Source organism: Halichoeres trimaculatus, unplaced genomic scaffold (genome assembly GCF_033239565.1).
Source record: "Halichoeres trimaculatus isolate MK-OKI-2021-1 unplaced genomic scaffold, fHalTri1.1 fHalTri1_scaffold_23, whole genome shotgun sequence".
NCBI lineage: Eukaryota > Metazoa > Chordata > Actinopteri > Labriformes > Labridae > Halichoeres > Halichoeres trimaculatus.
Window position 1 is genome coordinate 25,020,697 of NW_027437201.1, and position 16,986 is coordinate 25,037,682.

Here is a 16,986-nt window from a genome sequence, read left to right on the forward strand (position 1 = left end):
CAGCTTACCGTCAGTTCCCTAAACACGAGCAGCTCCTGTTCCGTTCCTCCACAACAACAAACAGTCTGTGAACGACCGATCAGGAGGACAGGAAGACTCAGAGAGACGATCAGGTGATAATTTATCATCATCCCTCTTTTTAAAGTTTCATTTCTGAGGATTAAACGACTCGAAACGGACCAATAATCCGGCTGGTCGAGGTTTCTCAGCGGACCCAGGACCTCACGGCTGTCCCGGGCTGTCCGCTCCAGCGTTTCCCGGTGAGTTCAGCCTTTTGTGCTCTAACACTGTACTTTAATGGGCTGTTAACACTGTGAAACATGTTCTCATTGTTTCATCAGAGCTTCATGATGAGGTGTTAATCAAAGTTAACTGTTAGTCTAACTTTATCTCTCTCTACCTACATCTGCCCAGGTGTGTGACGCTTTAATATTTAGAGCATTAAAAACACACCTACAGGGAGTGTGAAGGGACATTTTTCTTTAAAAATCTTAAAAATGTGAAGTTACTATCCAAATATAGTAATAATGTAAAGTGTGTAACAGACCTGGTGTAAATGTTTCAGGACAAAGAGTCTCCTAAAGAAACTAGAGCCTCACTCATTTCCTGTTCAGACCTTTAGTCTCATCATAAATAAGCTGTTATCATCTGATCACTGCCCCACCATCTCCTCCTCTCACACATCCCTCTGTGTTAGCTTACCTCTGCTCAGGCTGGATGTTGCTCTAAGAATATGGGTCAATGAAGCTTTCTGAGAAGTTTATTTATCATGTAAAGACCCTCACACACCTTAAAGAGACAGTACCTCTGGTTCAGGACTGTTATCCTGACCTCATTATGTATCCACGGCTGTAACCTCTGCTCGTTGCTGCAGCTGAAAACCACAAAGTTCAACTTTGAGCTTGAAAGCTTTGAAATGAGGCTGTAAATGCTCCATATACCAAACATTTCCTCAGTGTAATAACTCACAGAAACGCTCTGCGTCCCCTCTGTTTATGGGACAGTGTGAGAAATTACATCAAGGTGACGACACAAAGCAGTCCATGATCTCTTTCCCAGCTCGTGTGTTACAGGAAGTAGTCCACGTTCAGTGTGATGGATGGCGTGCCTGGGGCTGCAGCAGTAACACATGTGAATTCTTAAAATGAGCAGCATTCCCTTTCTAATGCCGTCTGAAGCCACTTCTGGCCAGACACAGAGGCTCTATCAGGGTGTCATTACACTGCCAGGTCCACTGTGAGACCAGGGCAAGAGGAGAACACACCAGAGCTGTTAAATCCTCCACGTTAGGTTTCTGTCCAGGGGATTTATGCCACATACGTGCACAGCAGCACAAAAGTGTCTTCATACAAGAAGAAAGTCTAAATATGCAGGTTAAAAAATCACCTTCTGTGTTTTCTGAGTGCAGCAGCTTCATCAGCAACAATAAAAAGCAGCAAACTGAACGTCAGAGTTAAATTCCTCACCCTGCTAACGAGCAGGCGTCTGATTCAGACACGCAGAGGTCAAACTTTCCTCAGCAGCCGCAGAGGACGAGCTCAGAGCCACAGCGGGAGGCCAAGCTTTATTTGCATTGATAATTTCTGGAGTGATTTTCTGAGCACATGGTGAGATTTCCTCTGAACTGCTTGGTCAGCACATCAGGGTGTTGGAGACTTCAGTGTCCATGCTTTATCTTTTACATGACAGGAATATTTATCACCTGCATGTTTATGGGCGGGATTTACTGCTTTTATCTCGTCTGAACTTAGAAATAAATCAGCTGTTTGGCTCTGTGCCTCTTTGGATCCAGGGTTACATCTGTCAGTAAAGTTTAGAGTCAGGAAGGATCTTTGACATTTTAAAAAATAAGGTTTCAAACGTGCAAATCTTTGACTCCTGTTCTCTCTTCCTGGTTTCTAACTCTATGGATCACTTAGAGCAGGGGTCTGCAACCTTTTTTATTTATAATTCTGTTAGAAGTTATTTGTCTCATTATTTATTTATTTTTTAAAACTTTTTGCATACTTTTTTGAAATTATTCTTTCGTAAACTTTTTGCGAATTTAGGAATAAAAATTCAATTTTTTTTAAGATTTTGCAAATTTTTAGATTTCTTTTTTTTTTTTTTTAATTTCTGCATTTTTTCTTAAAATTTTTGAAAAAATTGAAAATGGAGCAAGTTTGAAAAAGACATTTTTTTAAATATTTTTTTGCAAATTTATGAAATTTTAAAACAGTTTTAAGATTTAAAATATTTTTCATTTTCAGACATTTTTATGTATTTATTTTTAAAAAAATCACAAACTTACTGAAATATCTTATTATCTATTTATGAACTTTATATTACATAGTTTTCTAAATTTTTAATATTTGCAAATTTATTGAAAATAAAAAACTGAGACATAACATGTACAATTTAATAAACACAAAATCTTCTTGTTCAGCTAATTATTCACTAGATTTTTAATATGTTTCAATTTTATACACTTTTTGTCTTTATAGTGAAGATAAAGTAGATTTTGTGGCTCCTGAATGACTTTAATCCAGGTGAGCGGAGGAAAAATGGCTCCTATGAAAGTAAAGGTTGCAGACCCCTGGGTTAGAGGATTAAAGGACAAAAGTTACTTTGATCATTTGATCATTTGAATGATCCTTGAACAAAGACATCAACCTGCTCCTTCTTACCTGCTGTGTGTAACCTGGCCTGTAGGCCTGAGATGGTCTCACCTGATCCTCAGAGGACGGTCAGGTGAAGCTGGCTGGTAGCACAGCCGTCTGTGAGGGACGTGCAGCTTTGGGCGTCAGGTCATGGCGGCGGTTTGAGCAGCTATGAGCGCGGGGAGATAGATGGACGTACTCTGTTAACCTGGTGGTTTTTCCAGCTGAAGCAAACATGCTCAGGTGAGGGCTGCAGCCAGAGACTCATAACGAGCTCATCAGGGTGGAGACGAGCAGTTTGAAGCTTCTCCTCTGCTCAAAGAGAAACCTGTGCTGATAGTGACGTGAGCCCAAAGGTATGCTGATTGTTTATTTGTATTTGACCTGCACATGCCTGTTTAATGATCTCACACCTCACTGCTTTGACTGTGAGCGATGAAGTGGTGAGTAATGATTCATTAAAGAGGCCGGGTTATGTAATGGTTGATGTTTTGTGTAAGTGAGGCCTCTCTGACCCGCTGCTTTGAATATTGTCCTGGAGCTGTTTACACTGAAGGTCAAGTCTCTCCACTCTCTGTTTGGTGACACAAACCGTCTCCTGGAGAGCAAACATAGAGAGCAGCTTAACATGACGGAGCAACAACGGGGAGCAGGAGGAGGAGGCGTGAGCTGACAGGCAGCATGAGGAGCTGGTGTTTCCTCCTGAGGGTCCATCCTCCTGAGGGTCCATCCTCCTGAGGGTCTATCCTCCTGAGGGTCCATCCTCCTGAGGGTCCATCCTCCTGAGGGTCCATCCTCCTGAGAGTCCATCCTCCTGAGGGTCCATCCTCCTGAGGGTCCATCCTCCTGAGGGTCCATCCTCTCAGCCGTCCTCTGTGTGGGCTTGCTCTCCTCTCATTGGCTGCTTCCTGTAATTAGTCGTGTCGTTCTCTTTCCCACACCACAGGATCTAAAGCAGCTTGAAATAATGACTCTGTGACTCTGTAAGTGGCTTTTCAAACAATCCAGCGTGACGCGGTGAGCTGCAGGCTCTGTGTCTGACCCGGACAGGAAGGAGCACTTCATTTATGAACGAGTTTCTCTCAAAGGACTCTCCTGGACTCTCCTGGACCCTCCTGGACCCTCCTGGACCCTCCTTGGATCTGCTGCTGACGGAGACGCTCTGTGAGTGGATCTGTGTCTGCTCAGGGATTACACACTATCTGCTGTAGTTTAACAACACAGCGTTTAAAACTGTCTGAGCTGAAACCAACACATGTATCTGTTGACTAAACAGAGTGAGCAGGTTGGCCTTCACCCTCAGGCCTCCTCCTCCTCCTCCTCCTCCTCCTCCTCCTCCTCCTCCTCCTCCTCCTCCTCCTCCTCCTCCTCCTACTCCTCCTCCTCCTCCTCCTCTTCCTCCTCCTCTTCCTCCTCCTCCTCCTCCTCCTCCTCCTCCTCCTCCTCCTCCTCCTACTCCTCCTCTCTTCCTCCTCCTCCTCTCCCTCCTCCTCCTCCTCCTCCTCCTCCTCCTCGTCCTCCTCCTCCTCCTCCTCCTCCTCCTCCTCACTCAGGGATTTATCCCCTTTCACTCTGTGTTAGCACCTCATAGATTTTTGGTGTAAACGGCTGATTCAGATCAGAGCAGCTTAACTTCTGAGTCACAGTTTCTCTGAACTGGTTGACCCTGCTCCAAACATCAAATCTGTGACTGAATCTTTCTTTTTACTTCTTCATTTACCCAACGACTCCAGTCAAAGCATATGTTTCTGATTTCATTTATTTATTCATTTTATTTATTTAGTTTTCATGGTCAGCCGCTCATTATTGGTTTTATAAAAAAACAAAGTCATGGTGTTTTTCAGGCGATGGAGTCTCATATTTCTGACTTCATGATGGTTTAAAGCGTGTTTGTCTGAGTCGTAGCTCAGCCCGTACGACCACGAGACAAACACCCAGAGCTCCCCTCAGGATGTTTCCCAGAAACAAACACACATGTGTTTACATTCCCACCAGACACTGTGTGTGTGTGTGTGTGTGTGTGTGTGTGTGTGTGTGTGTGTGTGTGTGTGTGTGTGTGTGTGTGTGTGTGTGTGTGTGTGTGTGTGTGTGTGTGTGTGTGTGTGTGTGTGTGTGTGTGTGTATTATTTTGAGACCCTGTAAATGTGTTTCATTTATATTTTTGGTGTCTAACTCCATCAGAGCTCCATCAGAGCTCCATCAGAGCTCCATCAGAGCTCCATCAGAGCTCCATCAGTGCTCCATCAGAGCTCCATCAGTGCTCCATCAGTGCTCCATCAGAGCTCCATCAGAGCTCCATCAGTGCTCCCACCTTCCCCCTGTGTTTGTGGTCGTTTTGTTTCTTTCCTCCCAGCAGTTTGATCAGAGCTGAGGTGTGTAGTTAATCAGAGGGTGATTTCATGAGTTAATGAGTCAGATCTGAGTGTGGTGATCAGCTGGACTGATCAGCTGGACTGATCAGCTGGACCGATCAGCTGGACTGATCAGCTGGACCGATCAGCTGGACTGATCAGCTGTGAGGGCGAAGGAAGCGGGGGTTTGTGGCGTCAGATTCCTGATTCCTAAACGTGGGAACTGATCCGTTACCCTCTGTGTTTGGGTCCAGTCTGCAGCCGGTCTGTCTGTGTGTCCTGACCTGAGCAGGTGACGTCTGTGATGATGGCTGTTTGGAGAATACTGAGGACTGACTGCAGTAAGAGGATTTGTCAGTAGGTGTGTGACACACACAGACACACAGGCCTCCTCTTTTGTTACTCAGGATAAAACCTCGTGTGATTTTTGCTTCGTCTCATTTCACAGATGAAGAACTCTCTGATCCTACGTGCAGGCTTTACTTACTGTATTTTGTTGCTGCCTGTCTTTGTGCTTTGACCCAGAGCTAAATTTTAACGTAACTAAACGTTAGTCCTGCTAAGGCCAGCCTGCAGCGGCGTGATCCTCCAGAACTTTCTCCACAGTTTTTCTTCTAGAGAGCTCACTGTCTGAGTCTGAGTTGAAGTCCATCAGAATATTTTCTGCTTATTTTCCTGTGAAATAATTTATGCCAAAGTCTAAAGAGACTGGGACCAGATGAAACAGACTCAGAGAGACCTGTCTGTGTGAGGAGGATGACACAGAGCAGTGTCATCACTTCGCCCTTCAGCCCACCCGCCTGATATTTGCTTCAGAAATTAGACACGGAGGAATCCTCACGTGTAGATCCTGAAGAGTCTGTGCACAAAGCTGTGAAAGAATCAAACATTTGTAAAACATTTGGCTCCACGATCTGAATATTCACGTCCATGAACCATGTGACAGGCTGTGTGCTAGTTCAGTCGTCCTGGGACAAACGCTGGGACGTTTTGTTCACGTTGGTGTGCAGATGTTGATCAAACTGTCTGCACATGTCTGAACGTTTTTCCTGTTGAATGAAAGAAGAAGCAGAGTGTGACGGGGTGGGTCCTGTTGGCTCAGACGTCACTCGTGGGCACGTCCCGTCATGTGTGGGCTGGGTGCCATGTCAGAGCTGTAGGTCATTCTTCATGGAGACGATGTGAGTTGCATCATGGGAGTGATAACGAGCAGACAAACAACGAGCCCTTTCCCACCAGCAGCTGTGACGTGGGCGTGGCTAAAGTGTGACGCTCACGGCTCAGAGGCGGTGTGACACTCAGAGGCGGGCTCCAGACGCTCTGACTGGTCTCCTTTAAAAACACCTCTCAGTCCCTCTCAGCTGGCCCATCATACACACACACACACACACACACACACACACACACACACACACACACACACACACACACACACACACACACACACACACACACACACACACACACACACACACACACAGAGCTGGATCTGTATGTCGGACTAAAACACGCATTCAGCACCAAGTTTTCCACCTGTTCTTCTCACTTTGACCCTAACCCTCTTATTTTGACCCTGGTGAAGTGAAAGCAGGTCACAGTCCTCTCTCCTGGGTTGTAGTGGTTTGGATCCTGTTGTAAACTCTGGTCTCTGACGTCCTGACAGCTTGTTCCTGGTCTGGAGTTTGTTGGGTGGGGGCGGTGGTCCCAGCGCTCAGCAGGCTTTAGTTTGTGCAGCTCCTGATTAAAGGACTGGCAGAGTAAATGAAAACACTGAGATTAAACTTTAACAGCACGTCTCCTCTGTTAAACTCTGTGAAACTCTGTTAAACTCTGTTAAACTCTGTTTCAACTCTGTTAAACTCTGTGAAACTCTGTTTCAGCTCTGTTAAACTCTGTTAAACTCTGTTAAACTCTGTTAAACTCTGTTAAACTCTGTTAAACTCTGTTTCAGCTCTCGCTGTGTGTTTCCTGCTTCTCAAACAGGGTGGAGTCACTCCCTTGTTTTCCACTTTCTCAGACTGTTGGAGTGGTGGAGCATCAGATACGGCTCTTCCTGCTCTCTTCCTCTCCTCCTGTGTTTTTTCTGTGGTTTAGAGCTGGGGGCAGGCCGAACGCTGTGTATGATGGAGGATCTCCAGTCAGTCCTCGTCTCTGTAGCTGCTGAGCCTCCTCCTAACCCTCACCCTGTCTCCTGGTCCCTCACAGTCGGAGGTTCGGCTGAAAGTGGGCCGAGCCTCCCTGAGGCTGCTTGTTTGGGTATTTTTAAATACTTTTCTCCTGGTTCTCGCTGTGGTTTGTGGCCTGATTATCTCCTGCTGGGGACAAGGGGAGATGGATGGCTCTCTCAGCCCTGACTCTTCAAACAGCTCGTCCTGACGGTGTATGAAGAGGCTGTGTGGGAGGGAGGCAGGATGGGAGGTGGAGGTGAAGAGGTGGGGAGGTGTGGATCAGGAGCTCTGTGGGTGGTGGGATGCAGGGCCGGGCTGCGTCACAGAGTTGTGTAAGGACGTGTGCAGGCGGAGGGAAATGGAGGTGAAGTAATTAGCGTGGTGCTGCTCTCAGAGAGGGGGTGATGGTGAGTTTCAAACAATCTGCAGCGCGTCTGTTAGAGCCGCTCAGCACAGCCTGGTCGACTGCTGCCAGTGTTTCTGTTGGTGGAGAAACTCACGCTGAGCATCTTTACTACGTCTGAAACAGCTCATGGTTTAATCTGCGTCTTTACTACGTCTGAAACAGCTCATGGTTTAATCTGCGTCTTTACTACGTCTGAAACAGCTCATGGTTTAATCTGCGTCTTTACTACGTCTGAAACAGCTCATGGTTTAATCTGCGTCTTTACTACGTCTGAAACAGCTCATGGTTTAATCTGCGTCTTCACTACGTCTGAAACAGCTCATGGTTTAATCTGCGTCTTTACTACGTCTGAAACAGCTCATGGTTTAATCTGCGTCCTCTCTGCGCTGAGGTTCAGGTCTACAGACACAAAACACCAGCTCTGCCCAGACAGCTGCAGACAGTCCCTCCTCATCCCCAGTCCCTCATCATCCTCATCCTCATCCTCAGTCCCTCCTCATCCTCATCATCCTCATCTGGAATTGGAATCAGGCTTTGAATGTCAGATTGTTAAACTTGGTTCTGAGGTCTCTGAGTCTTTGTTGTTGGTACAGAGTTAAACCCTCGTTCCTCCCACAGAGACGTGTTTGCTGTGAAACTGATGTTAGAATAGTAATAATCACAGTGGTCAGTCTGTAGTCTTTTATTCTCTGAAGCTTTATGATAATGGAGGAACATCCTCAGTGATCCATCACGGTAAAGACCCTTTGTGTGAACTCTGCTTTTTAAAGTCCTCTTTAAATCTGAGGATGAGGAGGGTAAAGAAACCTTCGTTTATGGGATTACCTTCTCAAAATAAGATGCAGATTAAACTAATCCAAACCAATGAAACTGATATTCTCACATACTTCACATCAAGTCATCGTGCAGGAAGAAGAAGTGTGTCGGTTCACATAACAAACTTTTAGTTTTGACAGTCTTCCAAAAATGAACTGAGTAAGAAAAGAAACTTCAGCTGAGGCGTGTGTTTCCTCTCATCGATCATTCGCTCTGTCCGTCTCTCTCCCTGAAGCATCCTCTGACCTTTTCTGGCAGTTTCCATCTTTCAGACTTTGCTCTTTCCAGCTCCTTATCGTCTGCGGCAGCTTTTGGCTGTCTGACAGATCCTTTCTCCAGTCAGTGTCAGGACTTTCTTTTTCTTTCTGCTGAGGGGATTTTTGGGCTTTTGGAGCTGAAAAGTTTGTGAGGTGAGCTACAGAGCAGGGAAACCCTTTAGGAAACATCACGTTTCCCATCTTTGTGTGATCAGTTTTTAAACCTGGAGACTGGGGGTGTTGGAATCCACCAATCAGAGCTGCTGACAGTTTAACCTCTGAGGTTACATAGGGGGCGCTGTTACACTAAAAAGTTTGTTTAGGGTTGGATGGTTCACAGTTAGGAGCTGATGGTTTCTGAGGACATTGATCTGAAAGTTCCTGCAGAAACTGATCGCTGGATTAAATCTGTCTCAGAGCTGGAACCAAACAAACATCCTGAGCCTGACTTCAGAAACCTTTCTGTGGATTAGATACTGATTCTCATTGTGCATATCCACACCTCGTACTGTAGAGCAGTCTTCATTAGTGACCCAGAAACCAAACTATCACTGTTACCACTTCTTCACTTCTTCACTTCTTCACTTCTTCACTTCTTCACTTCTTCACGTGCAGGTATCTGTGTTTAACTGTCCTTTCTTTCAAATATAGTTTCTTTTTTTCCACAGACTGATGAGGATCTTCTTTTCTCTTCCTGACTCTCCATTCAGGGAGTCTCTGCCCGTCTGTTTGCTCCTCCTTTACCCAGGATTATCCCCGTCACAGTAATCACAGGCGAGAGGAGCGGCGCTCCAGAGTCAACACGTATTCTCAATCTGAGGCTCAACGGTCCGACTTAAACCACCCGCTCCAAGTTTCACTGTACGCTGTGTGTGTGTGTGTGTGTGTGTGTGTGTGTGTGTGTGTGTGTGTGTGTGTGTGTGTGTGTGTGTGTGTGTGTGTGTGTGTGAGCCACAGATGGAGGTTTGCTCAGCTGTAAGTTGATCCTGTACAGTAACCCAAACACTGCGGCGGTTAGTATCGTTGGTTTAGCAAACATCCCTGATCGCTGTGATAAAACCGGACACTCAGTAACTGTATGCTGTCAGCCTCAGCTCACACACACACACACACACACACACACACACACACACACACACACACACACACACACACACACACACACACACACACACTCACAGTTCAGTATCTAACACCCTGCACGCTGCTGAAGTTAAACTGAAGTGAAATGTTTTCTCTCTCCTGTCTCGTGTTTATCAGAGATCTTGAGGTTTGACGCATTGGTCGTTCAGACTTTTTAAGTCATGAAGTCACATCAAAGTCAGCATCAGTAAATCGGTTTCTTGACCCTGAAATATTCCTCCTTCTTTGAGTTTGCAAACACTTTCTGCTGTGTGAATAATTCATGAGCGTTATGACAGGGGAACATGATCTGTCAGGGCTCTGCAGGCGGCTGCTCCCCAGCTTCGCAGACGTATTAATGAGATTCATGGAGCAGAGGACACCTTGGGAAGGTGGCCTGAAAAACCTGAATAAATGAAGTTTGTAAAGTTGTCGTCTCAGTTTTTGGGCGCCACATGCTGCTGTTATTACTTCTTCCTGACACAGACGGAGCCACATGTGATTTAAAGTCGTAACGATCTCATGGCGGATGGTTCATGAAACCCAGACGGAGGTGACGACGGTCTGCTGGGCTCACCTCTGGCTCTTTAATCCCCGTTTCTCATGCTCTTCTGCCCAGACTCAAATATTTAGTTACCACTGATATTAATCACTCAGATGACTTTAATGAGGTGCAGCTGGACTCTGCGCTTCTTCCCAGATGGTGGCGCTGTGCGGCTCAGCCTCTCTGTGATGTTTAACCCTGGAGTATCTCCCCTGTGAGCTGAGCTCTGTGTGGTCATAAAATGTGAAGCATGTTTTGGTTTTCAGACCTAAAAGATGAACTCCTGTTTTCTCTCTCGGGGCAGTTTTTGGGTGTCCTGGTCCTGGTCTGGGATCAGTCTTCCTGCGTGTTGACATGGAAAATCCCCTCACTCAACCTTCCTGCAGGAGGAGATGTTTCTGCGTCATGACTCAGATTTTCCTCTTTCTCTCTGACTTCCATAAACACTTGTCACACTTCAGGTTTTCCAGCTCTCCTCAGCGTTTGTCGTCTCTGCTTCTCTTCTGCTGATTCATCAACTCACACTTTTTCTGCTTTTCCTCCTCAGTCTGCGAGGACACGGGGACGAGGAGGGAATGAGGATCTGCTCATCAGTCTGAGTCTTTGGGATGCTCCACGGACCCGCACCACGTGCTTTCCTCAGGCCTCCAGACGCTAAGACAGAGCGCCACCCACAGGTACGTAGAGTCAGGTCTCTGAGTGTCTGTACCCAGTCTGCACGTTTGACCTCTACACAGTTAATGAGCTCGACTTTCAGCACTTTCTAACACCAAGCACCAAAGGTTTTTAAAGGTTTTTTGTTATTTTTCTAAAACTATAATTAATGACTTTAAAAATTCACTGAACAAAGCAGTCGATGTCAGAGGAGTCTCTGTGACGCTCTCCAGCTCAAGCAGCGTGTCGGGGGGGGCTGTTAGCAGAGCTGGTTTCTGGGAGCTCAGCATGTTTCTGGACGAGGATTCAATTAGTCTCCATCGTCACAGGGAAGGGAGCCAGATCATTCACAGATGTCTCTGCAAAAACACCAAAACCTACGATCGGAAACACTCAGTGGACCCTGAGCACCCGCTCCACTGTTCAGCAGAGAAACACGACGGTTAGAGAGCCTGAGCGTCTGTTTCCAGGGACACGCATCAAGACAAAGTGCTACACTGTCCATGCTTTTTGCTGTTTGTTCACACAGACACCAAACTCGTAGGTGGCAGAAAATGCAAACTTTAGGTTTCAGGATCAGAGCGAGATCTTTTGGAAATGCTGCGATGGACTAATGACCTGCGTTTGGTGCTGCTGGCTGAGCATGAAGTTTATCAACACTTAGTCATTGGTGTTGGAGCTCGCCAACCTCTCCCCTGCTCACTCCAACACAAAGGAAAGACTCTGCTAGTTTTAAAGGGTCATCCTCTCCTGTTGGAGGTCTCAGGCTCTCCTGTTGACCAATCAGAGGGCTGCTAGCTGAGGTGATAGTCACGTCATGTTGTCTCTGCCGTCTCTTTCATCCACACTCTGGTTCCTAACTTTTACAGAGAGAGTCACTGTGTCAGTTTTCTTTGACGTCTCAAACCTGCTGCTGTTTCCTTCTCTGGGTTAAGTCTTGATTGTTGCTGCAGCCTGCTGCACACAGAGCGCTGTGCGTCCTGCTGCACACAGAGCGCTGTGCATCCCGCTGTGTGAGGATATTTACATGCTCCTGCTGTGGGAGGCAGCAGCAGATCTTCATCGTGGATCAGGGTTTGCTGTGAATCAAACTGCAGGCGTAGCCCTGATCTCTGTGGATCATGGTTCAGAAACTCGGAGCCTGAGCCGGAGCCTGAGCCGGAGCCTGAGCCGGAGCCGGAGCCTGAGCCGGAGCCTGAGCCGGAGCCTGAGCCGGAGGCTGCCGGGGCGACGCAGCCGTCTGATCTCTGTGGGTTTATGACCGGACTTATCAGGAGCAGTCGTTTCTATCTGCAGAGCTCTCTCCCTCCGTCTCTTCATTAGAGTCTGAAAGTGATGAGCCGCCCCCTGCTGAGAGCCGAACCTCTGCACCAGTTTTATTTTGGAGGTGTTGGTGGATTGCTTTGAGCCAGAGTGGATTACTTTGGGGCGAGGAGAGCAGAGGGCGGCCTGCTGGAGGCTGCTTTTAGCTGCAGCTGGTCCAGGGGGAGCGGCGTCTCGGCGCGGAGGCTGCAGGGACGCTGATGGATGGCCTAGCTTTCTGTCCGCTCCTGGTCCCAGACGTGAGGCGTTGTTATGAAAGCGTTAAAGGAAGCAGGCTGACGAGCCGCAGAGAGACGGCCTGTGATAGATGACCACCAGCCGAGCGTCCGCTGCAGATAAACCTGAACACGGCCTCCATGGAGCCACTTTCCCAGAGGCCCTCCTGGAGGTTTGTCCCTCTTTAGGAAATGAAACCAAAGAGGAAAAACCAGAAACACCAGACAGACGTTTCTGCAGAGCCACAACTGGATTTCTGCTTCTGACTGGAACATTAATTTCCCTCTCGTATTTCTCTTGGCAGTCAGAGAGGAAGGCACTGAGTCGTCATTTCTCTGCTCCAGCCTGTAACCCCACTCCCTGAGAGGAGGAGAGAGGCTGAGTCACGCTCCTGCCTCCCTCCGCCTGGAGAGAGGAGGAGGTGCTAACAGTGGCGTTCACAGAGGTGATTTGCAGCGGGCTCCCGTGGCCTCGCAGCGGCTGATTGATGCTGTTTGTTGTTAACGTGGACTCAGACCTGGACCGGTTTCTGGCTGCAGCCGGCTCAGGACTTCACCCGTGGTGTGTTCAGTCCTCCTGACCCGGACTGAGGCCAGAGCTGACCTTCATCTTCCTCCTGATGAAGGACAAATGTGGGTCTGCTGCTGTGACCCAGTTTGAGGAGTCAGTGTGTGTGTGTGTGTGTGTGTGTGTGTGTGTGTGTGTGTGTGTGTGTGTGTGTGTGTGTGTGTGTGTGTGTGTGTGTGTGTGAGGCTGCAGCAGGGCATAGCCTACTTCTCGTAGCCTACTTTCTTCATCAGGGAGCGAGCAGCTGAGCTCCGCCTGCATCGCCTCGTCTGTTCGTTCCTGTATTTTAGTTTGTTTGGTCCAGATGGTGGATCACAGGTCCAGACTGAGGTCCCCCATCAGGAGGAGACTCTCTGGGTCTGATCTGGAAGTTAAAGACTCTTTGTTACGCTTCAGTGATGAAACAACTGATGAAGATGTTTCAGATTCAGAGTTTGACAGAGACACGTTAAAACGACATTTATCCACATTTTTAAACTTCTTCTGTCAGGGTTTTATTCTGGCAGCTGTCTCAGTGAAAATCCTCTTATGGAGACACGTTAGCGACCAGCGCTAGCTGCTAAAGAGCCAGATATCCCCCCGCTCAGTGGTGCAGACAGAAACAGAGGGAAAAGAGGACTGGACTTGGATTAAAGGAGGGCTCAGACGTGTGAGATGCTGTTTGCAAACGTCCTCTGGACCGTCCGAACTCTTTGGCCTGGAGCAGAGGAAACAAACACGTTGTACTTTAATCTGTATCCAGACTTTTCAGAGGACGTCCTCTCTCTTTTCTGCTCTCTTCCTGCGCTGCTCTCAGCGTCAAGGAAAGTAGAAAGGTCTGTAACGGACAGCTCCGTGCTCCTTTCTCCTCCCCCTCCTTTCTCCTCCTTTTCTTCCTCCTTTCACTGACTGACAAAGGCTGGGCAGAGCTCACTTTCTTTGGTCGGAGGAAATGGAAGAGGAGGAGTGGGCCAGGGAGGGAGGAAGGAGGTGTATCTGTCAGAGAGAGGCTGGGCCGTGCTAAGGAGGAGGAGGAGGAGGAGGAGGAGGAGGAGGAGGAGGGGGCTGTGCTTTCATTCACACTGGCGGCATTTGGCTGGAGAAAGTTATTTTCTGAGGCAGAGGGGGTTAGAGGAGATTTCACAGGCCGGCCGGTCAGAAACAAACATCCAGGAGCACAGGGACGGTCTGAGGCGCTGGAGGAGCAGAGAGGAGGAGCAGAGAGGAGGAGCAGAGAGGAGGAGCAGAGAGGAGGAGCAGACATGCTGGGGACAAACGGGGGTAAGAAACTCAGGGACAAGAGGAGTTTCTGCTCCTTTAGCTTCAGGGTGACAGGGACACGTGTTGATCCAGGTTCCTGTGTTCATGTCCAGAAACTGGACAAAGAGGAGCTGCAGTCTGTGTCAGACCCTCACAGCTCAGTTTGAGCTCAGTTAGACATACAGATCTGAAGCTGTTCATCCACTGTGTGTGTGTGTGTGTGTGTGTGTGTGTGTCTGTGTGTCTGTGTGTGTAGGTGTGTGTGTGTGTGTGTGTGTGTGTGTGTGTGTGTGTGTGTGTGTGTGTGTGTGTGGGCTGACACACAGCAGGCCTCTTCAGATCAGTGTGATCACTGACGGCACTCGGTGAAAGCTGCTGTCTGTCCTGAGCTGTGATCACCCTGAGAGTCTGAGTCTTCATCACGCTCTTCATCCTTTGGACCATGTTTAATTAGTAGTTTATTTAGTTTAATTAGTTATTTATGAACTTCTTTGAGGATTGTTCATGGTTTAATAAGAAGCAGCGTGGATGCAGGAAGTGAGGCTGTGACAGTCCCGTAGAGTCTGTTTTCTTCCTCACATCTTCTTCAATCTTTCCAAGTGGCTCCTGGTGTCAGCAGCGTTCCCTGACAGCGTTCCCTGACAGCGTTCCCTGACAGCGTTCCCTGACAGCGTTCTCTGACAGCGTTCCCCGACAGCGTTCCCTGACAGCGTTCCCCGACAGCGTTCCCTGACAGCGTTCCCTGACAGCGTTCCCTGACAGCGCTCCCTGACAGCGTTCTCTGACAGCGTTCCCTGACAGCGTTCCCTGACAGCGCTCCCTGACAGCGTTCCCTGACAGCGCTCCCTGACAGCGCTCCCTGACAGCGTTCCCTGACAGCGCTCCCTGACAGCGTTCCCTGACAGCGTTCCCTGACAGCGTTCCCTGACAGCGTTCCCTGACAGCGCTCCCTGACAGCGTTCCCTGACAGCGTTCCCTGACAGCGTTCCCTGACAGCGTTCCCTGACAGCGTTCCCTGACAGCGTTGGCGTTTCGTTGTTTGTGCAGCACCTTTTCTTTAGTCTGATCTTTTGGGAGGAAACTGAAACACTTCCCTACATCAGACATAAAAGCTGCTGGAGCAGCACCCCTCCCTCAGCTTCCTGTGCTCATCACACTTTTATCCTGAGATTCTGTCTCTGGACAAACAGGTTAATGTGTGATATTTGCCTGGGCTCTCTGTTATTACTCAAACTGAAGTCCTGATGTGGATTGTGATGTCTGAGGTTCCTCGCCGGCCCTGGTTGGAAACGCCATCGTTTGGCCTGGTGACCAGTGAAGTGTGTGAGGGTGAGCTGAGCGTCTGCCCCAGGAAACAGAAAGGGAAAGGTAGGTCGCTGACTAAACTAGAATAGATCTGTCACACTGTGTCCCTGTGCTCCAGTTTCCTGAGAGGAGAGGAGGAGAGGAGGAGAAGAGGAGACGAGGAGAGGAGGAAACAGAGATGGGAGAGATGGGAGAGAGGAGCAGAGGAGGAGCAGAGGAGAGGAGGAGAGGAGGAGGAGCAGAGGAAACAGAGATGGAGGAGAGGAGGAAACAGAGATGGGAGAGAGGAGCAGAGGAGGAGCAGAGGAGCAGAGGAGGAGCAGAGGAGCAGAGGAGGAGAGGAGGAGCAGAGGAGGAGCAGAGGAGCAGAGGAGGAGCGTTGATGATGTGTGGAGATGGTTTTGCAGTGTGATATCCTGGTCTGTCTCAGGCGGTTTTAGTGGCAGCAGTTTTCCTCTGGGAGCTGGTCTGGGTCTCTCGGAGGCCTCCTCCTGTCTCCTGGTGGTGGAGTATTTATAGACGGTGTGTGTTGATGGCGTGGCTCTGACAGAGAGGCTTTAGTGCAGCCTCTGTCTGCGGCTCTGAAAGCAGGTTAGTGTGACGCTGGCAGGCCGGCAGTCAGCTGTGCTGGCTCTTTGTAACGTTCCTCCAGTCAGAGGTTTCTCTCTGCGTGTGAACACCACCAGGCCGTGTGTGACTCTCATCATGCTGTGGATCTGGTCAGACACACGGCTGAGACTGGACCGACCGTCCTCTGCTGACTCTGCCTCTCGTCTCTTATTCAGTGAAATCTGGAGACAGCTCAGCAACTTTTCCTGCATGTATTGATGGAGGGGGATGATTTTCCATCTCTGGTGGTGAGGGTAAGAGTTTCATCACAGACACGGGCTGATCAAATGAATCTGGGAACTCTGCCCTGAACCAAGCTCCTGATCCTCAGACCTAAAGACCTGGTTTTAAAGACCTGGTTTTAAACAAAGGACTGACTCAGGACAGGCCCTGCTTTGAGTCTCACCCCCCACGCTGAGGTTCATAAAGACCTGTGGCTGCACCGTCGCCTCGGCCCAACACTCACCAGCTCCCACCGCGTCCACCCAGCTGCCTCTCCCTGATTGGCTGCTGGTGTTTCTGCACATTCCTGCTGCTGGGGGAGTGACTGGTCTGTCTGAGGGGCACTAAACCCTTAAAGGGCTTTCTGCAGACAGGAACGGGCTGCTCGCAGTCAGCTGACACGCTGGACGCTATGGGGGCAGTGAAAACACCAGAAGTAAACTCTGTTTACACTGAGGCTCAGAGCTGACGATGAGCTCATGATGGATTCAAAGAGCAGGTTTAACTGGAACTGTTGCTTCTTTTTCAAGTAACAGATAAGTAATAAA

At 48.6% G+C, this 16,986-nt stretch overlaps 1 protein-coding gene across 4 annotated transcripts in view; it reads left to right on the forward strand.

The window, feature by feature from the left end:
• Nucleotides 1–16,986, forward strand: part of LOC141784875 (leucine zipper putative tumor suppressor 2 homolog) — a 23,711-nt gene continuing 6,725 nt past the window's right edge. Inside the window, exons 1-2 of one of the 4 annotated variants that reach the window (XM_074662808.1) lie at nt 1–260; nt 10,851–10,980. The gene's annotated coding sequence lies outside the window, so the exon portion shown is untranslated. Of the gene's footprint in view, nt 261–9,480; nt 9,499–10,850; nt 10,981–14,207; nt 14,324–15,582; nt 15,671–16,986 lie in introns of those variants that run through there. The other 3 variants (XM_074662809.1, XM_074662813.1, XM_074662814.1) reach the window with 3 other exon arrangements.